This window comes from Aquarana catesbeiana, linkage group LG03, assembly GCF_042186555.1.
Source record: "Aquarana catesbeiana isolate 2022-GZ linkage group LG03, ASM4218655v1, whole genome shotgun sequence".
Lineage (NCBI taxonomy): Eukaryota > Metazoa > Chordata > Amphibia > Anura > Ranidae > Aquarana > Aquarana catesbeiana.
In genome coordinates this window covers 19,483,448-19,496,602 of record NC_133326.1, presented here as the reverse complement: position 1 = coordinate 19,496,602, position 13,155 = coordinate 19,483,448, and positions in this window count along the sequence as shown.

The window sequence follows — 13,155 nt, the reverse complement described above, 5'->3', positions numbered from 1 at the left end:
AGTGGAGAGACTTATCTGCTCACTCAGTTGTCAAAAGAAAACATCCGGGCAGTCTGCCAAGTTTTTAAAATGAAACATTGTAACTAACTTCCTTCTTAGATCAAAGGGAAACTTCTGTGTATAAATAAAAAAATCCAGGCAGCCTGCCAAGTTTTTAAACAAAGTGTAAATGCAGGAAGTTCAACCACTTAAAGTCTAAATCTTTTTCTGACACTTGTTTCTTAAGGTAAAATCAATATTTTTTTCTTGAAAATTACTTGGAACCCCCAAATATTATATATATTTTAGCAGAGACCCTAGGGAATAAAATGTCAATTGCTGCAATATTTTATGTCACACTGTATTTGCCCAGCGGTCTTTCAAACGCAATTTTTGGGGAAAAAATACACTTCAATGAATAAAATTTAAAAAGAAACAGTAAAGTTAGCCCAATTTTTTTGTTTTAATGTGAAAGATGATGTTACGCCACGAGAATCGTGAGAGAATCGTGATCTATCTTCTAAGCAAAAAAATCATGATTCTCATTTCGTGCAGCTCTATTGTATAGGATGAAAAGAATCAAACATTAGTAATAGTATTTTCTATGTATAATTGTGCTCAGCTCAGAGTAGTGGTATGCCCTGCCATTGGTTTAAATCCCACCACTGGTATCACCTCCTGAAAACCTACATTGTACTCAGCAGCATAATTAGCGAATGCACATTCTTCAAATGCATGCAATGGTATATAATTATGCAATAATATTATGGTGTGGAATTCCTTGTCCCCATGTTGATGGGGACAAGGGCCTCATCCCCACAAACCTTGCCTGGTGGTTGTGGGGGTCTGCGGGCGGGTGGCTTATCGGAATCTGGAAGCCCCCTTTAACAAGGGGGCCCCCGGATCCTGACACCCCTATGTGAATGGGTATCGTGTACACTGTACCCCTACACATTCACCAAAAAAGCAGTGAAATGTGACAAAAGGCAATAGCTGGTTTTTGACAATTCCTTTATTAAAAATGTCTTCTTTCCCCCGCTTCTTCCTCCATCTTCCTCCGGTCTTCTTCCTTCGGTTTTCTCCTTCTTGCTCAGCTTCTTTTTTCCTCCATCTTCCTCCACTTCCTCTTCAGGTCTTCTCCATCTTCCTCTGGCTTCTTCTTCCCCGCTTCTTCCTCCACTTCTTCCTCCGGTCTTCTCCATCTTCCTCCGGCTTCTTCTTCCCCCGCTTTGTCCTCCGGTCTTCCCCATCTTCCTCTGGCTTCTTCTTCCCCCGCTTCGTCCGGTCTTTCTCCTCCGCCGCTTCCGCCACCAACCTGCTGAATATGAAAACAACGAACCTCCTCCGACGCTGCGGCCAGCCGATCTGTCCGCTTCCATAGCGCATAGATCATATATAACTATGGGGCATGGTCGCCGAATGACGTCAGCAGGAGACCCCGCCCCCTTGTGACATTACTGACCCATCATGCCCCGGACGGTGAAGTCACAAGGGGTGTGGTCTCGGAGTGACATCATCCACCCCATCGCAGCATCGGAGGAGGTTCATTTTTTTAATGTTCAACGGGAGTGGCAGAGGAGAAAGACCGGAGGATGAAGCAGGAAAAGAAGAAGCCGGGGGAATACAGAGAAGACCGGAGAAAGAAGCAGAGGAAGATGGAGGAAGAAGCAGGGGAAGAAGAAGCTGGAGGAAGAAGGAGAAAACCGAAGGAAGAATGGAGGAAGATGGAGGAAGATGGAGGAAGCAGGGGAAAGAAAAATACATTTTTATTAAAGGAATTGTCCTTCACATGGGGGGGCGGGATCTGGGGGCCCCCTTGTTAAAGGGGGCTTCCAGATTCCGATATGCCCCCCGCCCACAGACCCCCACAACCACCGGGCAAGGGTTGTGGTGATGAGGCCCTTGTCCCCATCAACATGGAGACAAGTTGCTTTGGGGGGGACCCCAAAGCACCCTCCCCATGTTGAGGGCATGTGGCCTGGTATGGTTCAGGAGGGGGGGGGGGCGCTCGCTCGTCCCCTCCCTTGCCTGACTTGCCAGGTTGCGTGCTCGGATAAGGGTCTGGTATGGATTTTGGGGGGGCCCCTACGCCATTTTAAAAAAAAATTTTGGCGTGGAGTTCCCCTTGATAACCATTCCAGACTCAAAGGACCTGGTATGGACTGGTGGGGGGAACCCACACCGTTTTTTTCTTTGGTGTCTACTCTATATTGTCCAGAACCGGCAATTCATTACAGCCACGAGCAATTTTAAATGACATTTTTTTCCTTTAGAAATATCATTTTGCTGCAGTACAGTAATAAACACGGGACAGATGTGCTACTTTACAGGCATACTATAGACACCCCCAGGCACGATATTTAAAGGAATTTTTAATTTCACTTTAAGCATTATTAAAATCACTGCTCCTGAAAAAATGGCCATTTTAAAAACATTTTTTCCAATTGATACATGTCCCCTGGGGCAGGACCCAAGTCACCATACACTTTTTATGGCAAAGAACTTGCATATAAGCCTTCAATGAGAACTTTGGATTTTACAGGTTCGAGCCCCATTGACTTCCATTATTCCTGCATATGTGATCTGACAGGCATGTTCGCGACAATAGAGCTGCTTTCCATTTGCATTAGCGCCCAGTTTCTGAGAGTTGAAATCTTAATTGGCCTTAATTGGGCGCTATTTTCCGGGACTGCAGGATCATTTATTGGCGCTATAGTAAATGACCCTTTGTGTGGCAGAAAACTAACACTGCACATCACCCTGAACACACCATCCCCACCGTGAAACATGGTGGTGGAGTTGATGGGAAGATGGATTGAGCCAAATACAGGGCAATCTTAGAAGAAAACCTGTTAGAGTCTGCAAAAGACGAGACGGGGCGAAAGTTCACCTTCCAGCAGGACAAGGACTCTAACATACAGCCAGAGCTACAATGGAATGGTTTATATAGCATATTCATGTGTTAGAATGGCCCTGTCAAAGTCCAGACCTGAATCCAATTGAGAATCTGTGGCAAGACTTGAAAATTGCTGTTCACAGACGCTCTCCATCCAATCTGACAGAGCTTGAAATATTTTGCAAAGAAGAATGGGCAAAAATGTCCCTCTTTAGATGTGCAAAGCTGGTAGAGACATCCCCAAAAAGACTTGCAGCTGTAATTGCAGTAAAAGTGGGTTCTACAAAGTATTCACTCGGGGGGGGGGGGGGCGCCATACAAATGTACCCCACGCTTTTCATATTTATTTGTAAAAAAAATGTGAAAACCATTTATCATTTTCCTTCCACTTCACAATTATGTGCCACTTTGTGTGGGTCTATCACATAAAATCCCAATAAAATACATTTACGTTTTTGGTTGTAACATGACAAAATGTGGAAAATGCCAAGGGGTATGAATACTTTTTCAAGGCACTGTATACTGTACACTTACATTGGTCCATGCTGGAGCAATGGACCTATGTAAAAATTCCCACACCCAAACTTCATCTTTAAAATGTTAAGTGATCCTAAACACACACTGTTTAATTTACATCGTCTTTTCTATTTCTGTATGCGGATGATGGCACTGTAATTATTTTAAATAAAAAAACAAAAACATCTAAGTACCTTTTTCCTAATCGGTATCCAGTTGTCACATGACCCGGCTATCTCCCAGCCTGTCTGCAGGGAAACAGAAGCAGGAGGAGCTTCTAGTCCTCTGCTGCTGGTCACATGTTAAAAAAAACAGCCCTTGACAGAGTATAAATAAATAATATCAATACATTGTTTTAAATTGTCATTCAAATATACAGTATATTTGAAATCAAATCTTTATCATTTTTTTTTTTTTTTCAAATATAAAGTTTATTAAACTCCATACAGGGGCGGGGAGCCCACCAACACAGACAGTTACATTTGAGAAGAAGTCATGTTACAGTTAAAATGCATATAGAAGAGGTATACAGTGCAAAGCAGTGCAGGTTTGATAACATAAAGTACACAGACATATGCATTGTCTACTGTTAAGGTATGTTCTATGACAATCCTCATCTCGTAGTAGGGATACCTATTAATGGTGGTCCTCGCCCGACTTTCCACTTTACTTTAAAAAGAGAAAAAGGAAGAGGGAAAGAGAACCAAGGTACCTAAAAGGTAGCTAAGAAATAAAAGAGAAAAAGGAAAAGGAGAAACAGGGGGAGAACGGGAAGGAGATGTGAGGGGGGGGGGTAAGAAAAAGGGGGGGTGGGAGGTTCAGGAGGAATGGGGGGGGGGGGAAGGAGGGGGGGGGAAGGAAGGAAGACACGGCGGTGGACGGGTGCTCTCGCTATTCTCGGTCAATGGGGCACAGCCCGTTCAGTTAGATCAGAAGTCGTTGACCCTCATCAGAGAAGATAACCAGTTATCCCAAGTCTGCTTAAACATCTCTTGCTTATGTTGCGCCGTCAGTATCAAATCCTCCATCTGCTTAATTTCCTCCACTCTTTGAAGCCAGAGTTTTATGGGAGGAGGGAGGGACCGTTTCCAGAAAAGGGGGATGCAGCCCTTCGCTGCATTAAGCAGATGTCGAACCAGGGATTTTTTATATGTCTTAATAGGTACCGTGGAAAGGTGGAGAAGAAAAAACGCGGGGTCTTCCGGGACCTCGTAATCCGTAAATTTCTGTGTGATTCGCCTAACTTCGCCCCAGAAGGTCTGTATCTTAGGGCATGTCCAAAAGACATGGATCAGGGTTCCCTCCCCCTCTTCACAACGCCAACATAGCCCGGAGGAATCCGGGTAACATTTTCTTAGTCTGGAAGGTGTCATGTACCACCTCGTGAGTAGTTTAAAATTAGATTCTTGTATTTTAGCGCAGAGCGAGGATTTGAGGGAGATGATCCGAGCCTTCTGTGAGGGAGAGAAGGTGCGCTGCAGATCTTTTTCCCACCTGGCTAGGCAATTCAAATGAGGTTGCAACGTTGGCGTGTTCAGTAAGAGATATGTTTGTGACAAGATGTGAGCCAATGGGGTGTTCTCAGAGCAAAGTGTCTCAAATGGCGTTAGTTCTCGAGTGAAATTGTGTGGTTCTGGGAGTGAGTGGATAAAGTGGTGTAGTTGCAATGCTCTCCAGAAGGTTAGTCGATACGGACCCTCTGGATTGCAGAGATCTTCTAAGGTCGGCCATTTCCCCCCACTGATAAATTTAAATGCACAGTCCCTTCCGGTCTCTTTAAGAGACATTAATTCCGCTGCCTCCATGCCTGGTTCAAATTTAGGGTTGCCCAAGATGGGGTATAGGGGAGATGTCTTTGAAGTGTGAGTTGAGTGGGAGGCGATCTGGTGACTATTCCTCAGAGTGGTGCCTATAAGAGGGTGCGCCGTCAGGGAGCCCGGGAGATTGCCGGCACACCATAATGCACCCCCCAAGGGCACATTCGACTGTGATTGCTCCAGTTTTATCCACAGTTTGGAAGCACCATTTCTCCTCCAATCAAGTACACGCCCCAGATGAGAGGCCATATAGTATAAGCGTATATCGGGCATTGCCAGCCCCCCACAATGTTTGGGTAGGGTCAGCTGTGCGTGGCGCAATCGCGGCCTTTTGTGTGCCCAGATGAATCTGGTGAAAAGTGCTTGGGTCTGTTTGAAGAAAGAGGGCGGGATATGAATCGGTAAAGCTTGAATCAGGTAGATGAATTTCGGTAGGATACTCATTTTAAGCAGGTTACATCTCCCGAACCAGGAATGGAAGCCTGCATGCCATCTGTCTAGCAATGACCGGGTCCTTATCAACAGCGGGGGGAAATTTAGGTCAAACGTCTGTGTCACATCTGGGGGGATAAACGTGCCTAGGTATTTAAGTGCTGATGAGGTCCATTTAAATTTAAAGTTTGATTGGAGGTCAGTTAAAATATTAGGGCTGACCGAAACACCCATTGCTTCAGATTTAGTGAAGTTTATTTTCAGATTCGAGATCTCACCATAGATTTTGAACTCTCGCATTAGATTAGGGAGGGAAATTTTAGGGTTTGTGAGGGAGAAGAGGAGATCGTCAGCATATGCTGAGATTTTGCAGTGCGTATTGCCCACTTGAAGACCTGTGATGTCTGGATGTGCTCTGACCCTACAAAGAAAGGGCTCAAGAGAAAGAGCAAAAAGCAGGGGGGACAAAGGGCACCCCTGACGTGTGCCATTCCTGATGGGAAAAGGACTTGAGAGTATACCATTGACCTTCACTTGTGCCGAAGGAGTCGAGTATATGCTGCCAATCCATTTCAGCATTCTGTCACCTAGGCCAACATGACGGAGCACTGAGAACATATAATTCCAGTGCACCCTATCGAAGGCCTTCTCCGCGTCAGTGTTAACAAAGATACTGGGGATTTTCTTAGTCTTTGCTAGATGGACAAGGTTGAGGACTTTAATGGTGTTATCCCTGGCTTCTCTGGATGGGATGAACCCCACTTGATCTAGGTGAATCAGGGAATTGAGGTGCGTCGCTAATCTAGTGGCTATAATTTTAGAGAATATTTTGAGGTCGACATTTAAAAGAGATATGGGACGATAGCTCCCACACAAGCCTGGGTCCTTTCCCTCCTTGTGGATTAAAGATATATGAGCTTTGAGGGCTTCGTTGGGGAAGGCAGAGTCTACTCCTAGTGTGTTGAAAAATGTCAGAAGTCTTGGGCCCAAAACCGATAAGAAAGTCCTATAGTACTGGATTGTATAACCGTCCGGTCCTGGTGCTTTACCTATTTTCATGGCTTTAACTGCGTTTTGTAGTTCATCTAATGTAATTGGTTCATCTAATAGGCCTTTAGTTTCTTCAGTTAGAGAGGGAATTTGGGCTTCCGATACATATTTGTCAATATGTGCTGGACTAGTGGGGGGGGGGGGGGAGATTGTATAGGTCAGAGTAGAAGGCTTCAAAACCCTTTGCGATTTGTCTCGGGATGGTAGCCTTCTTGCCATCTGGTAATGTTATCTGTGGTATGTACGAGGTTGCTTTAAGTTCTTTCACCGACCTAGCCAACAGCTTACCACATTTCTCCCCCGACTCGTAAGACAATTTACGGCAGAACTGCAAAGCCGCCTTTGCTTTATATAGGAGTAGGTCATTGATTTGTGTTCGCACGTTTCCCAGTTTCACCTCTAGGTCTCCAGAGGGCAACTGTTTGTGTTGGGATTCTAGGGTAGATAGGTCGGCGAGCAATCCGGCAAGCTGTTTATTCCTCTCTTTTTTAATGGTGGCCCCGTGTTTAATAAGTACCCCCCTTAACACACATTTGTGGGCTTCCCACAAAATACCGGGGTCGCAGTCTTGGGTATCGTTTTCCTGGAAATATGTATCTATGGCTTTGGACACATCCCCCAGCACCTCCGGGTTCTGCAACAAACTCTCATTCAGTCGCCAGAAGAGAGATCTAGGTGAGGGTCTCTCAGTAAGCGTATACGTAAGGTAAATTGGCGCATGGTCCGACCATGTGATCTGACCAATTGTGGAAGCTTCCACTAGATGTAGTTGGTCATGTGGCACCAGGAAGAGGTCTATTCTGGAGTATACTTTATGAGGGGAGGAGAAGAAGGTATAGTCCCTCTCTCCCGAATGCTGCAGTCTCCATATATCAAGTAAATGAGCATTATGTATGGATTGTTTGATACATTTTCGGTGTGACTGCGATAAAGAGGAGGTGCCTGAGGATGTGTCCACTGAGGGATCTAGGGGCACATTAAAGTCACCCCCCATGATCAGTTGGCCCTCCCTGTATGCCATTAGTTTCCTCATTGTACGCCTGATAAAGTTTGATTGCTGTTCATTGGGTGCATAAAGGGTGGCCAACGTGAACTGAGCTTCTCCCAAACGTCCCTTTAGGAACAAATAGCGCCCCTCGGGGTCTGCCATCATTTCCTGGAAACGCCACGGCAACCTATTGGAGATCAGGATCGACGCGTCCCTAGATTTGGCATTAAAGTTTGTGGAGTGGTAAACATGTGGAAAGGATCTATTCTGGAGTGCAGGGGATTTGTTTGTTTTAAAATGGGTCTCTTGTATGAACGCAATGTCTGAGCGTGATTTTTTGAGATCGTGCAGTAGCATGCGTCTCTTTTCAGGGGTGTTAAGACCCTTGGCATTAAGGGATGTCACCTTAAAAGTGTCCACCGCCATGTCTTCCGAAAGGGTAAAAAAAAAAAAAAAAAAAAAAAGGAAAAAAGGGAAAAACTGTCTAGTAACCCAGTCGAGGAGGGGGGGGAGGAGGGGGAAGGAAAAGAGAAGGAAATAAGGGGGGGAGAAAAAAAAGAAGGAGCAGAAAAAAGGTAGGACAGCGACTTCTCACACACTAGCTGTCTCACCTAGTGCACGTCTAAATTAGTAAGGCAAAACTTACTTTAAAGTGCATAATACCCTTAAAAACCTCGGGTACCTGCAGGGCCTATGTGGGGTGTGGATGGATACCGCCCGTGTGTGAGGTCCCGGGACTCCCACCCATCTTGGTGCACGTAAGAAGCTATATTGTAACTGGCATATAATATAACTAAAATAAAAATAAAACAAATACAGAAGAAAACTGGTTACTCCGGTTAATCCCGGTACTCATATACCCAAAGAGACGGACTAGGGGTCTCCTCTCCTCCTTTACGACCACTATCTTTGATTGGTCGGTGATCCGCGGGGGGGGGGGAATGCACGGGCCTACGGCCAAGCATATACAGGGTGCATTCTCGCCTCATTAGTGTGGATTTGGGATATTCCCCTTAGCTAGCCTCCAGCCGAAGCTTATGCTGGCAGGCCCCGCCGGTCTCTCCGGCTGCTATCGTCGCCAGGTGGGAGAGGAGACCCGTCATTTTCAGAGATCAATAGTATAGAGCAGCCTCAGCCTCTCCTCCTCCCCCCTAGCCAAGTATCTCCTTCATTGAACTGCATGGTCTCCTATGTGAACCCGCAGTTCACTGCATAGGAAAAAGTCAGCATAGCCATATAGACCTCAACTAGACATCCCCTCCTGTCAAATAGAAATAAAACATAACATTTAGAATGCAAACCTAAGAGGGGAAGTCCAGCAATTGAAAGACACTGGTTACCTCACGCCTGACCGGCAAACCGTAACCCAGGTTAAACGTAGATCTGATCAAGGCAGGTCGAATCATTCTCTGGTGTGTCCTCAGATCGAAAAAGTTCCTCCGGAAAGTCCGATGCGGGTGCAGGCAATGAAACAACTTGGCCATCAGAGAACCCTTTGTCCGACGTGTAGAGGGTTAAAGGAAAGTCTCCAGGGGTCTCCCCATGGCTGGTGTAGGGATAGTATGGCCTCAAGCGTTGTGGACTGAGCGGCCCAGGTAGTCAGCAACATCAGGTCATGGGGTCGTATCCGAACCCGAGAGTCATGCAATATGAGGGGACCAAAGGAGCTCTTTCAGGTCAGGGCCCCTTGCGGGGGGGGGGGGTAAACGCGCAGAGGTTATGAGGATCTCCAAAAGGGGGTGACAAGGGGGGCTACACAGCAACAGTCCGTGGAGCTACCAAGCAGCATCGCCTGCAGTGTGAAGGAGAGGAGGGAGAACGAAAGTGTACTCACATTTCCCGCTGGCTCTCCTGGGAGAGAGATCGGGGACGACGTCCGCTTCTCTGTGTCCTCTGCGGTCTTGGTGCCTGGGGACGCATTGTGTTAGGGCGCCCCGGAGCTCTGGGTAGATAGGCTAGCCAGTTGGGGACATCAATTGGGTCTGTGCCTAGGAAATCAAACACGGCCGGTAGAGAATCCGGAGAGCGTAGCAGGAAGGATCTCTGCTCCTTGATGAAAGTCACTGACAACGGGAAGCCCCATCGGTAAGTGGCGTTGCAGCGCCGGGCAAGGTCTAGCAGAGGTTTCAGTATGGCTCGGCGGATGAGGGTCGATCTGGATATATCTGGAAGCAGCTTCACATGTGCGCCATCAAATTCCACCTCTCCCGCCTCCCAGGCTCCTCGTGCAATGGCCTCCTTATGGGTGTAATGATGAAGGCGGCAGATCACATCCCTGGGTCTAGCTGGATCCGACGATCTGGGACCCAGGGCTCTGTGTACCCGGGCGATTTCGACCCGCTCCGGTAAATGGTCTCCGGCTATTCTCCGGAAAATGTCCGTCACTGTGGCCTGGAGATCAACTTGTCCCGTAGCTTCTGAGAGGCCTCGGAGCCGCAAGTTGTTCCTGCGGCTCCTATCCTCCATTTCCTCCATTCTGAGCTGTAGTTCTACCGCTGAGGTATTGTGATCCACTTGGCTCGTCTCTAGGGAGGAGACTCTCCGCTCCAGGGCCGCAAGCGAGGTCTCGCCTGATGTCAGGCGCGTGTTGAGCGAGTGTACCTCTTGCTTCACTATATTCAGCTCTTTCCTATGTGCTGCCTCCACCTTCCCCACGAGGGCTTCAATGTCCGCTCTGGTCGGCAGTGCTCGTAGGAGAGCCTTCAGTTCAGCATCCGCTCCAACCATGAATGACTGGCGGGGAGTCTCATCAAAGTTTGCTTCTGATAGGCCGGGGGAGTTGGAGTAAAGCATCGGACTGCGGGGCCCCTCCAGGAGGGCTGGGGTCGCCATGAGGTCGGGGGTTTGCGAGCACGAGGCACAGGGATCCGCCATCTTGAGGTCTGGGGAACCGGGAAGAGATCTGCCAAAAAGCCTCTGTAAGTCGGCTAGTGCGGGTGTACCAGGTGCCGGGCCAGGCTTCTTCTTGTTCCTCCTGTAAGTGCGCTTCTTAGCTGAGAGCATTCTGCGAAAAAAGAGCTAAAATAGCCAAGATGGGTTAGGAGAGGCCGGGAGCTCCGTGCAAACACGTCTTCACTCGGCCATGTCCGGACCACGCCCCCCTTTATCATTTTTTGGTAATAACATGGTGTGGGTGGATTTCTGCCAGTCCCAGCCTGTGTCACGCCCCTTCAGCCCGTGTTTTAGAATAACAGGAAGGCGAAGCCTCCATCAATCTACATGTAACATTGTGTTTAGCTGGTTAATCCCAACTTTCCTTTGGGATTAATAAAGTATTCTGTGGTGGCCATGGAGGAGAGTGGGGGGGGGGGGGCTGTCATTTACCATTGTGTAAAGTCCCACATGTGTGACATGGGCTGCTCAGATGTGATAGGGAGGAACTGCCCAGCATAGAAACTCACTGAAAACGGAGCATGTGCAGAGCTGCCAACACTGTTCTGCAAAATCCCTAGCTGAATTGGGGACATGGACAGAAGAGGGAAGATAGAGAGCAGCAGGATCAACCAGGTTTTTTGCAGAATACAGAAAATGAATCTCAGTGAGTGAGTATGAACAGCAGGTAATACACCATTTATTCATAGTTTTTATGATGTGGGTTTAGTTGACACTAAGTGTAGTAACATCATAAGTGACAGTACAGAGGCTCCCTACAGTTTATTTTATTATTTTATTATGTGGATTTAGTTGGTGTCAAGACAGCAGTTCCCAAAATATGGCTCATGGTTGTTGTAGACCGGCCCCTGCAATGAGAAGGCATGGGGGGCCCCTATTGCTCACTGTAGGGGCTGCTGTGCAGAGCATTCCAGCACTCAGCAGTGTAACAGGGTGGAGGGAGCTCCTTTCAGACAGTGTCGCGGTAATCTTGGTCATGACATTGCTACCAAAACAGTACGGGGACATGAAGCCTGCTGAGTCATTGATCACCAAAAACCAAATTCAAAAATTGGAAATCCAAAATTTCGAAAGATGATTATATTGTTATATTTTTTTGTTTTTTTCTATTCTATTCTTTTCTATTTTATCATTTTCAATTCCATTCTATTTTTTTCTATTCTATTTGAATTAGAATTTATTCTATTCAAATTCAAATTTATTCTATTCGAAATTAGAATTCTGGAAGATGGTTGTATTCTATTTTATTGTTTTTCGCTATTCTATTCTTTGTTTTTCTATTCTATTCTTTTTTTATTTTATATTTTTTTCAATTCTAATATATTCTTTTCTATTCTGTTTGAATTCAAATTTATTCTATTCGAAATTCGAATTCTGGAAGATGGTTATATTCTTTCTATTTTATTCTTATTCTAGTGTTTTTTTCTATTCTTTTATTTTCTCTTCTATTCTAATCTATTATTTTCTTTTTGAATTTATTCTATTGGAAATTCAAATTCTGTAAGAAGGTTATATTCTATTTTATTCTATTCTATTTTTGTATTCTATTCTATTCCTGTATTTTCTATTCTATTTTGTTCTATAATTTGGAGGAGTGCCTCGATCTAAATGATCTAGAGATAGGGGCGGGTACCATCGTCCACAATGGTTTAGTATTAGAGAAAAATACTTGGTCCTACCCCAAACATGCCCCTGGTAAAAATGGAGAGGATTCGGTAACGAAGGATTAGGCAAGAAGTATGATAAAATGGAACAATTTATTATTAGAAAAACATGATTAAAATAAGGAAAGAGGACAATTTACAAAAAGGGGACAGAGGACTGTGTCAAGGTCTACATCGACCCGTTGAAATCTCTTGAATGACAAATGCACGGCGGTAACGATTGTTTGTACATTGCCCTTTTTTGTAAATTGTCCTCTTCACGAGCGGGCACAATTTTGAAGCGTGACATGTTGGGTATCAGTTTACTCGGCGTAACATTATCTTTCACAATATAAAAAAAAAAAATTGGGCTAACTTTACTGTTGTCTTATTTTTAAAGTAAGTTTATTTTTTTCCAAAAAAAGTGCGCTTGTAAAACCGCTGCGCAAATACGGTGAGACAAAGTACTGCAACAACCGCCATTTTATTCCCTAGGGTGTTAGAAAAAATATATATAATGTTTGGGGTTCTAAGTAATTTTCTAGCAAGAAAAATGGTTTTAACTTGTAAACACCGAGTCTGAAAAATAGGCCCGGTCCTTAAGTGGTTAAAGTGTCCGCAGCTGGTGCTGGTAATCACTGAGCGCTTGTCACCTGTCAGCACAGGCTGCAGCAGTTCAGAGGGAAGGAGACTCTCCTTATTTTGTATTCAGCTCTGGTCCACACCTCCCAAACTTTTTGAGATGGGAATGAGGGACACCTATCAGCAAAAAGTATGCAGGTATAGGACACACCCCTTGCCACGCCCCCTTAAAGGAGAATTGTACAAAAAAACAAGATTGTTTAAACCCACAAGGGCTTTTTTTTACCACTACTATTACTTTATATTGGCTTTTGGAATTTACAAATGCAGCAATTTGACTGTAGACAAGACACACTTGTC